The sequence below is a fragment of the Oncorhynchus mykiss genome, chromosome 2 (assembly GCF_057628025.1).
Source record: "Oncorhynchus mykiss isolate SJ-2025 chromosome 2, ASM5762802v1, whole genome shotgun sequence".
Lineage (NCBI taxonomy): Eukaryota > Metazoa > Chordata > Actinopteri > Salmoniformes > Salmonidae > Oncorhynchus > Oncorhynchus mykiss.
In genome coordinates this window covers 45,128,867-45,145,187 of record NC_143023.1, presented here as the reverse complement: position 1 = coordinate 45,145,187, position 16,321 = coordinate 45,128,867, and the positions used below count along the sequence as shown (strand labels likewise).

General features: G+C 41.6%; 1 protein-coding gene across 1 annotated transcript in view; it reads left to right on the top strand.

Moving 5' to 3' along the window:
* The first annotated feature begins 309 nt into the window (after window positions 1-309).
* The window catches only part of LOC110501618 (membrane-associated guanylate kinase, WW and PDZ domain-containing protein 2), a 292,550-nt gene continuing 276,538 nt past the window's right edge, over window positions 310-16,321 (top strand). The window contains 2 exon segments of the mRNA XM_036949610.2: window positions 310-726; window positions 9,390-9,506. The gene's annotated coding sequence lies outside the window, so the exon portion shown is untranslated.

The window sequence follows — 16,321 nt, the reverse complement described above, 5'->3', positions numbered from 1 at the left end:
TAACTTACAGTATATTTAGTAACACAGGTAATGTTATACATGAACTAGAGTTTAGATACACGTTGGTAACTGTGTGTGTATGTGTGTTTGTATATTCCTGATTTCTTATAAATATTTGCCCTGGCCTGTGCTTAGGGCTGTGTGTTTATGTGTATGCATCTGTGTGTGTGTGTGTGTGTGTGTGTGTGTGTGTGTGTGTGTGTGTGTATGTGCACATGCAACCATGTGTGTGTGCGTGTGTGTGCTCATTGGCATATTTTCCTGCAGCAATAGGATGTGTTTATCTCCCGTCAGTAACATTGGTTGGTCAACCAGCTAAAGAGAATGTGTGCAGAACTGCCATCAGTGAACAGGGGGTGCTACAGGACTGTAGAACCCCTCTAACCAATCAGCAACCAGATCTGGATGAGCCCGGCTACCCACTGGCAGATTCCTTTTTTCCGCTGTCGTCTCCCGACGGTCGTCGTCTCTCCATCTCTCCACCTCTCTCTCCCTTCCCCGTTTCCATCACCGTTCCTGGGATGTAAATTAGCTGCAGCGGGGGCTGTATGTTGGAGCATTGGTAGAGAACCAGGGATAGAGTGATTTAGAGGCTGGCCAAGCCAGGGAGGGAGGCACTGTGCCTGGGCACGGGGCTAGAGGACGGCTGGGAGGAAAGAGCTCTCTGGATGTATACCTGTGGAGGACGGCGCACCTCTTTTACCAACTGGGCCAGCTGCAGATAAGGTGCCTGCACAGTATGTGTCTGTGTGTGTGTGTGTGAGCATTTGTGTGCGTGCGTATCTGCGTGTGTCCATGCATGTGTGTGTGTGGGTGGGTGGGTGGGGGGGTGGGGGGGGGATGTTTAGCATTGATTCCGGCACTGATTGTGTCAGATGCTATTTTCACACTGCGACAGTCGGATAATCTTTTCCCCATCAGCTAGCATTTTCTACTTGTTTGTCCTCTCTCCTCTCTCCTCCTTTTCCACCCTTTCTTCTCCTGCTGTGCTCTAACCAGCAGAGCTGTCTGCTTTTGTGGTGGGATTCACCACAGTGCCTCAGACCTTTGTTAAAATGATGTCATTCATTTTTACATAAGGTGTTATTGACGAGCTCTGTGTTTTCAGATCAAATCAGTGCAGTTGTCACCGACAGGGTTATGGGCTGTGTGTGCGTTTCTTTGTTTTAGATCAGTGCAGTTGACACTGTCTAGAGGCAGTTTTGTGTGTGTTTGTGTTACTGTAGTGTGTGCTACTGTAAAAGCATTTCCTCTTGATGGACAGTAAACATAATTGTTGTCATGTATGCATGATTGCCTGTGCCAGTGGATTGGATACAGTGTGTGTAGCGTAATAGCTTGAACATACAAGATGATATGAATGTCCTACTGTATACTGATTCAGTGTCGTCTCTGTTTGTGAGGAAGTCATTGTGAGGAAGTGAGGTAGTCATCATTCCCAGTAAGCATAGAGCTCACTGTATGGCCATCCTGTGTGTTAAGTGATAGGTATTTGATTTGTAGATCCGAATCAAATAAAATGCTATTCGTCACATGCTTCGTAAACAACAGGTGTGGACTAACAGTGAAATGCTTACTTATGGGACCTTCCCAAAAGTGCAGACAGAAAGAAAATTATAGATAAGTAATAATAATTCAAGTAATAATAGATACACAATGACTAACAACAACTTGGCTATATACAGTGCATTTGGAAAGTATTCAGACCCCCTTTGTTAGGTTAGAGCCTAATTCTAAAATGAATTAAAAAAGGCACAGATCTGAGGAAGGGTACCAACAAATTTGGCATTATTGAAGGTCCCCAAGAACACAGTGGCCTACATCATTCTTAAATGGAAGAAATGTGGAATAACCAAGACTCTTCCTAGAGTTGAGCAATTGGGGGGAGAAGGGCCTTGGTCAGGGAGGTGACCAAGAACCTGATGTTCACTCTGCAAGAGCTGCAGAGTTCCTCTGTGAAGATGAGAGAACCTTCCAGAAGGACAACCATTTCTGCAGCGTCCATGAATCAGGCCTTTATGTTAGAGTGGCCAGATGGAAGTCACTCCTCAGTAAACGGTACAGGACAGCCCACGTGGAGTTTGCCAAAAGGCACCTAATGGACTCAGACCATGAGAAACAAGATGCTCTGGGCTGATGAAACCAAGACTGAACTCTTTGGCCTGAATGCCAAGCGTCACGTCTGGAGGAAACCTAGCGCCATCCCTACAGTGAAGCATGGTGGTGGCAGCATCATGCTGTGGGGATGTTGCTAGTCAGGATCAAGGGAAAGATGAACAGAGCAAAGTACAGAGAGATCCTCCATGAAAACCTGCTCCAGAGCGCTCAGGACCTCAGACTGTACGAGGCAATTGAGGTAGATATCTACTTAAAAATCATACAATGTGATTTTCTGGATATTTGTTTTAGATTCCGTCTCTCACAGTTGAAGTGATAAAAATTACAGACCTCTACATGCTTTGTAAGTAAGAAACACTGCCGATTTTGCAGGTTATCAAATACTTGTTCTCCCCACTGTAGGTATTACCAGTGGTGTAAAGCCGTTATTTAAGTAAAAATACTTTAAAGTAGTTTTTATGGTATCTGTACTTTACTATTTATATTGTTGACCACTTTTACTTCAATACTTTCCTAAAGAAAATAATATACTTTTTACTTCATTTCCCTGACACCCAAAAGTACTTGTTACAAATGCTTAGCAGGATAGGACAATGGTCCAATTCACACAAGTCAAGAGAACATCCCTGGTCATCCCTACTGCATCTTATCTGGCAGACACACCAAACACAAATGCTTTGTTTGCAATTTGTGTCTGAGTGTTAGAGTATGCCCCTGGCTATCCGTAAATTAAAAAAACAAGAAAATAGTGTTGTTTGGTTTGCTTAATATAATGAATGTGAAATGATTTACACTTTTGATACTTAAGTATATTTAAATCCAAATACATTTGGACTTTTTCTCAAGTAGTATTTTAGTGGGTGACTCACTTTTAATTGAGTCATTTTCTATTTAGGTATCTTTACTTTTATTCAAGTATGACAATTGGGTACTTTTTCCACCATTGGGTATTACAGACTGGGTCAGGGAGAGGTTGAAAATTGTCAGTGAAGACACTCTTGCCAGCTTGTATGTGTCCAGGTAATCCATCTGGCCCAGGTCCAGGTAATCCATCTTGTGAATGTGATCCTGTTTTAACTTCTTGGATATAGGGGGCGCTATTTTGATTATTGGATGAAAAACGTTCCCATTTTAAACCAAGATATTTTGTCACGAAAAGATGCTCGACTATGCACATAATTGACAGCTTTGGAAAGAAAACACTGACGTTTCCAAAACTGCAAAGATATTGTCTGTGAGTGCCACAGAACTGATGTTACAGGCGAAACCCAGATAAAAATCAGGAAGTACCGCATTTTTTTAAACCGCCTCATGCCAATGACTCCTTATATGGCTGTGAATGGGCCACGAATGAGCTTAGGCTTTCTGTCGCTTCCCCAAGGTGTCGACAGCATTGTGACGTATTTGTAGGCATATCATTGGAAGATTGACCATAAGAGACTACATCTACCAGGTGGTCGCTTGGTGTCCTCCGTTGCAATTATTGCGTAATCTCCAGCTGCAGTATTTTTCCGTTCGCTTCTGATAAGAAACCAACTGTCACGACTGATATATTATCGAATAGATACGTGAAAAACACCTTGAGGATTGATTCTAAACAACATTTGCCATGTTTCTGTCGATATATATGGAGCTAATTTGGAAAAAAGTTTGGCGTTGTAGTGACTGCATTTTCCGGTCTTTTTCTTAGCCAAACGTGATGAACAAAACGGAGCTATTTCGCCAACACAAATAATCTTTTTGGAAAAAATGAACATTTGCTATCTAACTGAGAGTCTCGTCATTGAAATCATCCGGTTCTTCAAAGGTAAATTATTTTATTTGAATGCTTTTCTTGTTTTTGTGAAAATGTTGCCTGCTGAATGCTAGGCTTAATGCTATGCTAGGCTATCAATACTCTTACACAAATGCTTGTGTAGCTTTGGTTGAAAAGCATATTTTGAAAATCTGAGAACAGTGTTGTTAACAAAAGGCTAAGCTTGTGTTTGAATATATTTATTTCATTTCATTTGCGATTTTCATGAATAGGAAACGTTGCGTTATGGTATTGCGCTTGGTGGCTATGATTACGCTACCGGATACGGGATTGCTCGTCGCTAGAGGTTAAAGGTCTTACTCACGTCGGCTAAGGAGAGCATGATTACACAGTAATTCGGAACAGCTAGTGCTCTCACGCATGGTTCAGTGTTGTTTGCCTCGAAGTGAGCATAGAAGGTATTTAGCTTGTCTGGTATGCTTGCATCACTGGGAAGCTCGCGGCTGGGTTTCCATTTGTTATCGGTTAGCAAGCCTAATGAGCAGCAGAGTAGTAGGATTTAAATCATAGTCCTGTATTGATGCTTTGCCTGTTTGATGGTTTGTTGGAGGGCGTAGTGGGATTTTTTTATGAGCTTCTGGGTTATTGTCCCGCTCCTTGAAAGCGGCCGCTCTAGCCTTTAGCTCCGTGTGGATGAACTGTGTGGACAATGTAGCAAATGCACTTATTAATGAAGCCGGTGACTGGATGAGTCCGGTTACATATTCCAGTCTGTGCTAGCGAAACAGTCCTGTAGCTTAGCATCCGCTTCATCGGACCACTTCCGTATTGAGCGCGTCATTGGTACTTCCTGTAGGAGTTTTTGCTCGTCGGCAGGAATCAGAATTATCGTCAGATTTACCAAATGGAGGAGGAGGAAGAGCTTGGTTGTCACACCCTGACCTTAGTATTCTTTGTTTTCCTCGTTATTTTGGTTAGGTCAGGGTGTGACATGAGTGATATGTGTTTTTGTCTTGTATGTTTATTGGGGCTGTCTCCTTTCTAGGTATTTTGTATGTCTATGGTTGCCTAGATTGGTTCTCAATTAGAGGCAGCTGTCTATCGTTGTCTCTGATTGGGAACCATATTTAGGCAGCCATATTCTGTGGGTACTTTGTGGGTGATTGTTTCCTGTCTTTGTGTTCTCTGCACCAGATCGGTCTGTTTCGGGTTTTGCCACGTTTGTTGTTTTTGTGTTCATGTTGAGTTTCTCATCTTAAAAAGCATGAACTCTAACCACGCTGCGTTTTGGTCCTCCTCTCCTTCGATGGAAGAAATCCGTGACATTGGTATGTGTCTCTGTGTGTGGAGTTAAGGTGATATAGAGTTTATTCGCCTAAAGTTGCACAGGTGGCATGCTGGTAGAAATGAGGTAAAACGGATTACATTTTTCCTGCGTTAAATCACCAGCTCTAGGAGCATGGCTTTGGATGACCATTTTCTTGCTTTCTTATGGCCCTACAGTAGACAACTCATTGAGTGTGGCCATAGTGCCGGTTAGTGGTGTGAAAAATATAGAAGACTCTACACCTTATGAGGTATTCTAACTCAGGTGAGCAGAACCTCAAGACTTCTTTAATATTATAGACTGCGCAACAGCTGTTAACAAAGGGACACACAACGCCCCCCTTGAGCTTACCCGACGCTGACATTCTCTCCGGCTGATGTATAGGAAAAACAGCTAGAATTTTATCCATGTCCTTGTTCAGCCACGTTTCCAAGAAAAAGATTAGTTCTTCAGGTCCCGTTGATAGGATAGTTGCGAAAGGAGCTCGTCCATATTGTTCTCCAGTGACTGTGCATTCGCCTATAGAATAGAGGGTAGAAGTGGTTTATTTACTCACAACAGTAGTTTCATCAGGCTGCCGGCACTTCGGCCTCTATATTGCTGTCTCGGGCCTGGTCCAGGGTGAGGCAGTATGCCCTGCGCTGCCGACTCATTGAACTACAAATCTTCTGTAACGTGTATGCTGGGAGTCGGGACGCAAGTTCAGGGAGTGTATTCAATAACTAAATGAACAAAACAAGAAACATGGGTAGTGTGCATACATGAACACTGGAACAGAAACAATAACGCCTAGGGAAAAGACCAAAGGTAGTGACATATATAGGGAAGGTCATCAGGCAGGTGATGGAGTCCAGGTGAGTCTGATGAGGTGCTGGTGTGCCTAACGATGGTGACAGGTGTGTGTAATAATGAGCAGCCTGGTGACCTTGAGAGCCGGCGAAGGAGTATACGTGACATCTTCATCCAAATTAAGGTTAGTAATTGCCTTTTTATGGTCAGAACCTATTTTTGGTCATAGGAAAGATTGTGGAAACATTATGTACAAAAAATAACAGAATTGGTCAGAAGCCCGTAAAACAGATGCTATTGCATTCCAGTGCGATTCTTTTCAGATAAGGTTCATGATTTGTTTGTGTAATTTTTTTATTTAACCTTTATTTAACAAGGCAAGTCAGTTAATTAAGAAAAAAATATTATTTACAATGACGGCCTACACTGGCCAAAACTGGGCCAATTGTGTGCCGCCCTATGGGACCCCCAATCATGGCCGGTTGTGATACAGCCTGGATTCGAACCAGAGAGTCTGTAGTGACACCTCTAGCACTGAGATGCTGTTCTGCCCTCACAATGTGTAAGCTACAAAGTTTGGCAGACAGCTTCCACTCTTAATAAATAAATAAAGAATATAATAAAGAATCAGGGAGGCATTGGTGCCGTTAAGAATCTTTAGAAGATATTTTGTTTGTAAAACTGTAACAGATACAAAAAGGAGAAAATGTATTAGAAAATTAGCTATATACATTTATGAAAATGGATACAAATAAAGAAGAGCATTTTATCACAAGCTAGCAACAATAAAATATCCTGAGCTTGCCAACATGACCATGCAGAAATTATGACAATTTACATCACAGGAAAGGTGCCACTAAACATATACACACAATCTAAGTGTTCGTATAGCTTAATAACTATACTTTACCTCTGTCCGAGGTATCTGAACACTTAAAATAGTTATATACTTCCAAAACCGAAAGAAGTTAAATTCCGTCACGAAATGTTAGCTAGCATGCTAACACATAATGTTAAGTGAATGGGCGATAGTTAGCGCAATTAGTTTAGCATCATCGGAAAAAAATGTTTAAAAAAACCATCAATATTCTAGAAACGCAATTTGAATTAGCAAAAGTATGTCCTAAAAACTTAAAATACTTACAGACTTATCTTTAACCAAGGCCTAGCAAGATGGAAACACATAACGAGTCTGTCTGTTGTTGCTCGGATTGTTCTGATAGGAATTAACTCTGAACAGATGTTAACGAATTAAAAACTACAGTACCCAACTTCCCCACTAGTTGACAACAAAGGACAACATAATACTTTGTACAGAAGTACAACTATCGGAACAGATGCAGTGCCTTAGACCGCTGCGCCTCCCGGGAGCTCAAAAGGCGAGGGGTTGTGGTGACATGAACGTGGAAGATGGTGAATGAAGGCTTAACAAACCATCGTTAAAGCTGATGTAGCTATACATTTCAGTCCAAAAGATGTGCTATGGTGTGTTGGATCTATGAAATGTCCATGTTCTTATTTGCCACTGAGTGTTCGTTGTTCTAGAAGGGAGGAGTGAAAACTCGCAGACACATGGCCATCCAGAAATTGAGTTTCACACCCCTGGTTTACACCATACACCACCCCTTTCCCAATAAAATGTCTCCACATAACAAGTGTTTTCGCTCCTCCATTGGACTTGATTGATCACTTAATCTAGTGACTCCCCATCCCGCATGAGGGAGCGTAATCATCGACTGACACTAATTAACATAACGCAACGGACATAAATATTCCTAGAAAATATTCCTATTCATGAAAATCACAAGTGAAATATATTGAGACACAGCTTAGCCTTTTGTTAATCACCCTGTCATCTCAGATTTTCAAAACCGACGCTAGACAAGCATTTGTGTAAGTTTATCGAAAGCCTAGCATAGCATTTTGTCCAGCTAGCAGCAGGTAACTTGGTCACGGAAATCAGAAAAGCAATCAAATTAAATATTTTACCTTTGATGAGCTTCGGATGTTTTCACTCACGAGACTCCCAGTTAGATAGCCAATGTTCCTTTTTTTCAAAAATATAATTTTTGTAGGCGAAATAGCTCCGTTTGTTCTTCACGTTTGGCTGAGAAATCGCCCGGAAATTGCAGTCACGAAAACGCCAAAAAATATTCCAAATTAGCTCCATAATATCGACAAAAACATGGCAAACGTTGTTTATAATCAACCCTCAAGGTGTTTTTCAAATATCTATTTGATAATATATCCACCGGGACAATTCGTTTTTCAGTAGGACCGATTGGAATAATGGCTACCTCTTTATTTTACGCGAGAATCACTCTGGGGGCATCGGGTGACCACTTGCGCAATGTAGCCTCTTACGGGTATTCTTCAACATAAATGCGTAAAACTACGTCACAATGCTGTAGACACCTTGGGGAATACGGAGAAAAAGTAATCTGGTTGATAGCCCATTCACTGCTCAATAGAGGCGCATTGGAACGCAGCGCTTTCAAAACATGAGGCACTTCCGGATTGGATTTTTCTCAGGCTTTCGCCTGCAATATCAGTTCTGTTATACTCACAGACAAGATTTTTACAGTTTTGGAAACTTTCGAGTGTTTTCTATCCTAAGCTGTCAATTATATGCATATTCTAGCATCTTGTCCTGACAAAATATTCCGTTTACTACGGGAACGTTATTTTTCCAAAAATGAAAATAATGCCCCCTAGTCACAAGGTTTTAAGGTCATTGATTAGTTATGAACTCCCCTCACCTGGTTGTCTAGGTCTTAATTTAACACGAATGGCAACTCTGGTGTACACTATGAAGTCTTACTAGGGTTTGTCATGTGGAGATGTAGGGATTAAGCTATACACTGACAAATAAAGAGACTCAATACACTCTGTCGGACTCTGTGCTCTATATCATTAGTGAGATGTGGCGTGATAGGCCTCTGTCCTTGTCCCGCTTGTCTTTGTACACACGCACGCACACACACATCACAGCCTGCTGAGCATGTTGAGCCCAAGGTGATTACACTATTAGAAAAGAAGATGCTATCTAGAACCTAAAATGTTTTTTTCAGCTGTCCCTATAGGATACACCTTTTAAAAACGGTTCCAAGTATAACCCTTTTGGTTCCTTAGAGGGTTCTACATGGAACCAAAAGGGTTCTACCTTAAACCTTAATTGGTTCTGCCTGGAACCAAAAAGGGTTCTCCTATGGGGACAGCCAAATAACCCCTTTGGGAATATTTTTTTCTGAGTGTACTAGTTCACACAATTACTGTGATGTGTACCATGTTTTGTGTGTCTGTGTGTGTCTGCGTCTGCTTGCTTGAGGGCCTGCATCCGCGTGTGTGTTTTAGACTGCATTTTAACTGTCTGTTTGTTTATGGTGTTTTTGAGTGTAGGAGGCGTGGTGGATAAGGACCTTCGGCACTACCTCAACCTGCGCTTCTCCAAGGGCTCCGTGGACCACGACCACCAGCAAATTATTAGAGACAACCTCTACCTCCGCACCGTGCCCTGTGAGTCAACACGCACGCATGCAGACACAGTCACTCAGTCATTCACTCCCTCACCCCTCAACCCACCTTAGAGAGAAGTTGCTTGGTTGTTACCTGACCCCTGACCATAGCTGAACATTAGGAATGCATTTCATTATTCCTCCTCTCCTTGGGCTTTCCCTCAATCTCTCCTTTATACAACTCGGCAGGTAGAGGCCAGATCCCTTTAGGCATCCAACCTATCCCTTTCAAACAACCTGTTTACATCAATGATGTCGCTCTTGCTGCTGGTGATTATCTGATCCACCTCTACGCAGACGACACCATTCTGTATACTTCTGGCCCTTCTTTGGACTCCAGACAAGCTTCAATGCCATACAACACTCCTTCCGTGGCCTCCAACTGCTCTTCAACCGATCACTGCCCGCACCTGCCCGCCCGTCCAGCATCACTACTCTGGACGTCTCTGACTTAGAATATGTGGATAACTACAAATACCTAGGTGTCTGGTTAGACTGTAAACTCTCCTTCCAGACTCACATGAAGCATCTCCAATCCAAAATTAAATCTAGAATTGGCTTCCTATTTCGCAACAAAAGCATCCTTCACTTATGCTGCCAAACATGCCCTGTAAAACTGACCATCCTACTGATCCTCGACTTCGGCAATGTAATTTATAAAATAGCCTCCAGCACTCTACTCAACAAATTGGATGCAGTCTATCACTGTGCCATCCGTTTTGTCACCAAAGCCCCATATACTACCCACCACTGCGACCTCTATGCTCTCGTTGGCTGGCCCTCGCTTCATACTCGTCACCAAGCCCCGCGTTATCTCAGCTCACTGGTCACCATAGCAGCACCCTCTCGTAGCACTCATATCTCCCTCACTAGCTTTAAGCACCAGTTGTCTGAGCGGCTCACAGATCACTGCACCTGTACATAGCCCATCTGTAAACAGCCCATCCAGCTACCTCATCCCCATACTGTATTTATTTATTTATTTATTTATTTATCTTGCTCTTTGCACCCCAATATCTCTACTTGCACATGCATCTTCTGCACAGTGTTTAATTGCTATTTTGCAAATACTTCACCACCATGGCCTATTTATTGCATTAACTCCCTTGTTACCTCATTTGCACTCACTGTATGTATGTATTTTTTCTACTGTATGTTTTGTTTATTCCATGTGTAACTCTGTGTTGTATGTGTCGAACTGCTATGCTTTCTTGGCCAGGTCGCAGTTGCAAATGAGAACTTGTTCTCAACTAGCCTACCTGGTTTAATAAATGTGAAGTAAAATAAATAACTAAAAGATGTGTCTATTGAGCTACACCCGCCCTGTGTTTGAGATGAAGTTGGGTACGGTGAGACAATCTAAATGCACCTGACCTGTGTTTTGAGGTGAGGTATGAGACTATTGAGATGCACCCAACCTGTGTTTGAGGTGAGATTTTTGAAATGTACCTATGTTTGAGATGAGACTATTGAGATGCACCCAGCATCTGTGGGCTCTTATTGGCTGATTGACTCCGATCCAAGACAACATATTTGGTGTATTTGCAGTGCTGTTTCTAAGTTGGTTAAAGCTTGATGTACTACTTGACAGTTCTCTTAGTTTGATATCGAACAGGCTGTGTCTGAAATGTCACCATGTTACCAGTATAGTGCACTACATGTGGTTATTTTATAGGGAATGTGGTGCCATTTCAGATGCGCTCTATGTTAGAGTCCTGCCCTGCTCCGGGCCATATCAATTCCAAGAACCCAGACACCCGACATCAGGACAGATTTTTTTCCGCAACCCGAACTAACCCGCATAGAATTGTTCTGAGAGCCCATTACCCCGCAAAAAACATCAATGTATTTTGCTACTAGTTTTTATGGCTCCAGGTTTTTCTGGAAGTCAACTTTTATTTTCAAGTAGTAGATGTATTTTATGCAATAGCAGTAGTGTAAATTTAATGATAATTAACAATTGTTTTCGTACCATAATCCATCTATTTATCCATCTTCTACCAACACACACTCTCCCCTTCCAAATGCTCTCCCTTTTGCTGCAGCATTATTTGTACAGTGCATAACTATCTATATGTATTGATATGTTGTTACGGTGCGTGAATGAGGACCCAAAAGCGAATCAACTTAAACAGAGCTTCTTTAATTACCAAACATAGGTAGGCTCAGATGGACCGGCAGATTCCGACAGGACAGGACAAGGTTACAGCAAACATGACGACAGTCTGGTTCAGGCATGAATGACACAAACAAACAAGAATCCGACAAGGACAGGAGCAGAAACAGAGAGAGATATTGGGACCTAATCAGAGGGAAAAAAGGGAACAGGTGGGGAACGGGGTGAATGGGTAGTTAGAGGAGACAAGGGACAGCGGGGGAGAAAAGGTAACCTAACACGACCAGCAGAGGGAGACAGGGTGAAGGGAAAGGACAGAGACAAGACAACATGACAGTACATGACATATGTAGGCTACGTGTGCCTTTAAAAAACAAAAATATGTAGTTCTGTCCTTGAGCTGTTCTTGTCTATTAATGTTCTGTGTTATGTCATGTTTCGTGTTTTGTGTGGAACCAAAGGAAGAGAAGCTGCTGCGTTTTGCAACAGCTAATGGTGAACCTAATTATAACAACTCTGCATGTTCTCCGGTTTGTAAAGAGTAAAAATATGCTACAATCTGACCTGAATTGACACTCTGTCTGCTGAAAGAATCTACCATAAGTAATTCTTGGTGTGTGGATATTTACAGTGAGTTCCAAAAGTATCTGGACATTCACAAGTTGTTGTTTGCTTTGGTTCTGTACTCCAGCACCGTGGATTTGAAATGATAATATTACTGAGGTTAAAGTGCAGACACACAAATATTATACCCCCCCCCCCAAAATACTAACTTCACCTGTCATTGTAATGGTGAGAGGTTAGCATGCTTTAGGGGTATGATATGTGTTCTTCTGTAACTTTCTCACTCTTCATTATTCATGTTGAAATTAGCTAGACTACTGAACTTCAAGTCTGTGTGTATGGGACAGAGGCATGAGCACTGTGTGTTTGTTTATTCTGGTTGCTAGGCAACCCAACACTATGGTGAGTGGGCTGCCTACAGCTACAGCTGCAGCAGAGGAGACTACATTAGTTTGTTTTATCACACTTGATACTCATGCCTTGTTTAAAACATCTGGGAACTTGGAAATCTCTTCCTTCCGCCTTCAGTGTGTTCAAGACAACTGTGAACTCTGAAAAAAACGAGCTCTGACTTGGAAAAATAGTTGAATGGTCATCCAACTCATCCTACAATTCGGAAACTCAGCCACCTTTCTAGAGCTCCAACTTTCTGACCTGAAGATCACTGACGTCATGATTTGACCTATATATATTTTGTCTTTCTTTAAAGCACCATTGTGATCTGATTTCCTCTTGATCAGAAAGCCTGAAAGTGCGCTTTATATTCCGGTAAAGCCTATACCTCAAGCTATCCCTCAGAGTGCATCTCATCGTTATTTTCCTTCACACATTGTTCAAAGGTAAACGACCCAGAAAGATGCAAATGCACAATTTACTTTACAATTTACTCGATTAACAACAAAATAGGCTAAAAAACAGCCTAATGCATGGCTGGCTACTACTGCTTGCATTCACTCCAGACACAGATTTAGATGAAAGTAGGATAATTTGATTGTTTCACTTTTGAGAGGAGCAAAACGTTTCTCTCCCGATACTTACGCAACAACATTTGTACAACCAAAATAAACTATCTACATTTTATTTTCAAATGATCTGTCGCTTTGTAAACATTCCTGAGCGAGAATAAATAATAATAATAATAGCAAGCATGGGCTCAGATCATGACATAACGACAGACGTAGTCAGCAATGGAATAATTATACCAAACTAAACAACAGCAAGTAGACAGACAAAAACAACAAAATGGTCTCAGCAAAGTCAACAGGAATTAACTAGATTCACAGCAAATTACTAGACACGGATTCTGATTCATACACAATGTTTGGAGAAGGGCCTGAGATGATTGACTGTGAGTGAAACAGTGAGTGCATGTGTCTGTCTATGAGAGCAGAGGGAGAGCGGCTTGTTCTAAACCAATCTTTGCAGCAGGCTCAAGCGATACCCCGCCCATTTCTTTACAGACAGAAGAACTAGCCAATAGTTGTTTAGAACACACAGCGCTTCATACTGTTTGAGTGAAATAAAGATGTGAGCTGGCAGCTGAAAGACACTTTTTTTTTCTTCAGATTACAGATAATTACAAAAAACACTTGTGTCATAACGGTATTCAGAAAATTCTCCATATCTATTACAATACTCATTTTGTCCGAGTACTCGGCACACCCCTACAGGACTACTATGTAATGCTTTGTTGCTTGTAAGGGAGTCATCCATGTGTGAAGACTACTCTGGTTATACGTGCAAAGCAATAGAAAATATCTACTGACAAGAGGACAGAGCCTCTAGCAAGAGTTTCAGGGCAACAAAGAGTGTGTTGAATGCTCAAGAAATGCTATATAAATCCTTAATGCCATCTACTGTATCTTACTGTCTCTGTCTATGTCTCTCTCTCTCTCGCTCCTTCACTCATCCTGTAGAAAAGCTCTCAGCATGTGGTTTCCACGGCAACTAGCCTCATTTCCAGGCCTGCGTTGTCATGACGCCCTGCCCCCAACTGCACACAGAACATGCACATTGCTAAGACACACACACAGCGGTCACACACGAAAGTCACACATGAGCATTGCTCACACAAACACAGGTGTGGATGCCATGGCTCTGATTGACATTTCATTGATTTTGACCCGATCAGCACTTTGGTCTGTCAATATGCACACACACACACACACAGGGACATTTTACATTTTAATAATTTAGCTGAATACTGCATAAACTGTTTAGTAACACAAATTCAGTAAAATCTATTTTTTATGTGCCCACGTTTTCCAAAAACTGTTAAATATCTGGTCCAAGATTCAAAGATGTCTGCGGAAATAATGGCGTGTCAGCTAGCACGTTATACCTTGACTTTAATTTTTTACATTTTGATTATGGAATTACAATAACTAAATTGGATATACACCCAGCAATAACGAAATTTCGTCATGGGTCATGTACTATACAGATGCATAATTACAGACATTAATAATATTGTATTCATGGCGATATAGCCTGAATAGTTGCACAATGGTACAAATATGTAATATCTTCCTTTGCATATGTTGATATTATTCTACATAGCGGCTATTATTTTAATGAGCTCTGCCCCCAAACAAGACCACTTTTGCTGAATCAATCATAGACGTCTATGTTTCACAAGTTTGGACATCAAAGTACGGCACAGTAGTGCTCAGTAGAGTACAGTACATCAGAGTTCAGTAAAGTAGAGTACAGTGCCTTACAGTACATTATACTGTTCTCAATTTTAGTGTGCTCTGCTGTACAGTACTGAACTCTACTCTATTCAACTCTACTGTACAGTACAGAATAACGTACAGAATAGGGCTGTACTGCACTGTACAGTATGGAACTATACTCTAGTTAACTCGTTTTACTGTAGTGTATTGTATTGTACTGTGCTGTAATGTCCAAACTTGTGAAACATTGATTTCTATGATTGCTTCATATTTGGTTCGGACTATATTTGGAACAAATCAAGGCCAGTCCAAACTCGACCAAAAATCTACATCAGTGGACGTTCAAATCAAGTCCGGACGGTAACAATAAACAACATCTGCAGACATTGAAATCAAGCTCAGGGCGAACTGACCAAATTTCAACTACTTTTCAATGTCCATGGATGTCCAGTGTTGGTCAGTGCTCAGTGGGTAGGATGCCGGTTACAGTAAATGGAAAGAGAGGGAGCTCATGTGTAGTTGTCAATATGATCCGGGAGAGGTGACATTAACTGTAGAGAGAGAGAGAGAGAGAAGTGAAAAAGGCAGACACTTGCTTTGACTGCCAGATGACAGATAAAATAAAGAAAAACCGTTATGAGATGGACAAACTCATCAGGTGACCCAACTGTGGTTTGTGACTACTATGAATTCCCATTGTAGCCAATTCAATTGCAGTAATTCTGTTTCAGATTTTTCTGAAATTCTGTTACTGATTTTCAGTAAATCAAACAGTAGTAAAAACACGAACTAATTGGTAGGTCTACCTTGACATTTTACTTCTGTGAACTTTAATAAAAGATACAGAAAGTGTTCATACCTCTTGACTTATTCCACATTGTTGTGTTACAGCCTGAATTCAAAATGGAAGAAATGGAAGAAAACTGCTCAAAAAAATTAAGGGAACACTAAAATAACACATCCTAGATCTGAATGAATGAAATATTCTTATGAAATACTTTTTTCTTTACATAGTTGAATGTGCTGACAACAAAATCACACAAAAATTATCAACAGAAATCAAATTTATCAACCCATGGAGGTCTGGATTTGGAGTCACACTCAAAATTAAAGTGGAAAACCACACTACAGGCTGATCCAACTTGTGATGTAATGTCCTTAAAACAAGTCAAAATGAGGCTCAGTAGTGTGTGTGTGGCCTCCACGTGCCTGTATGACCTCCCTACAAGGCCTGGGCATGCTCCTGATGAGGTGGCGGTTGGTCTCCTGAGTGATCTCCTCCCAGACCTGGACTAAAGCATCCTCCAACCCCTGGACAGTCTGTGGTGCAACGTGGCGTTGGTGGATGGAGTGAGACATGATGTCCCAGATGTGCTCAATTGGATTCAGGTCTGGGGAACAGGCGGGCCAGTCCATAGCATCAATGCCTTCCTATTGCAGGAACTGCTGACACACTCCAGC